The 241-nt window shown below is 58.1% G+C and overlaps 1 protein-coding gene across 1 annotated transcript in view; it reads right to left on the minus strand.

Annotated features, from left to right (window-relative positions):
• The window catches only part of LOC107669113 (collagen alpha-1(XIV) chain-like), a 2,587-nt gene that overhangs the window by 980 nt on the left and 1,366 nt on the right, over positions 1-241 (minus strand). The gene's annotated exons all lie outside the window — the stretch shown is intronic.

Raw genomic sequence — 241 nt, forward strand, 5'->3', positions numbered from 1 at the left:
CACACTATGGCGGTGCTCCAGGCGTATCAGGCTGATCTGCTGAAAGACCTGGATAAAGGCGAGGGCCTTTCTCCTGATCAGGTAGCTGAGCTGCGCCGCAGATCTTGCTCTCCGTGCGACTAAACAGGCCCCCTCCGCCATGGGCAGGTCTATGGCGGCGATGGTGGTAACGGAGAGACATCTGTGGGTGAACCTGGCAGATATCGGGAAGAAAGAGAGGGGCTTTCTTCTCGATGCTCCG

This window comes from Sinocyclocheilus anshuiensis, unplaced genomic scaffold (assembly GCF_001515605.1).
Source record: "Sinocyclocheilus anshuiensis isolate Anshui unplaced genomic scaffold, SAMN03320099.WGS_v1.1 scaffold424, whole genome shotgun sequence".
NCBI classification, from domain to species: Eukaryota; Metazoa; Chordata; class Actinopteri; order Cypriniformes; family Cyprinidae; genus Sinocyclocheilus; species Sinocyclocheilus anshuiensis.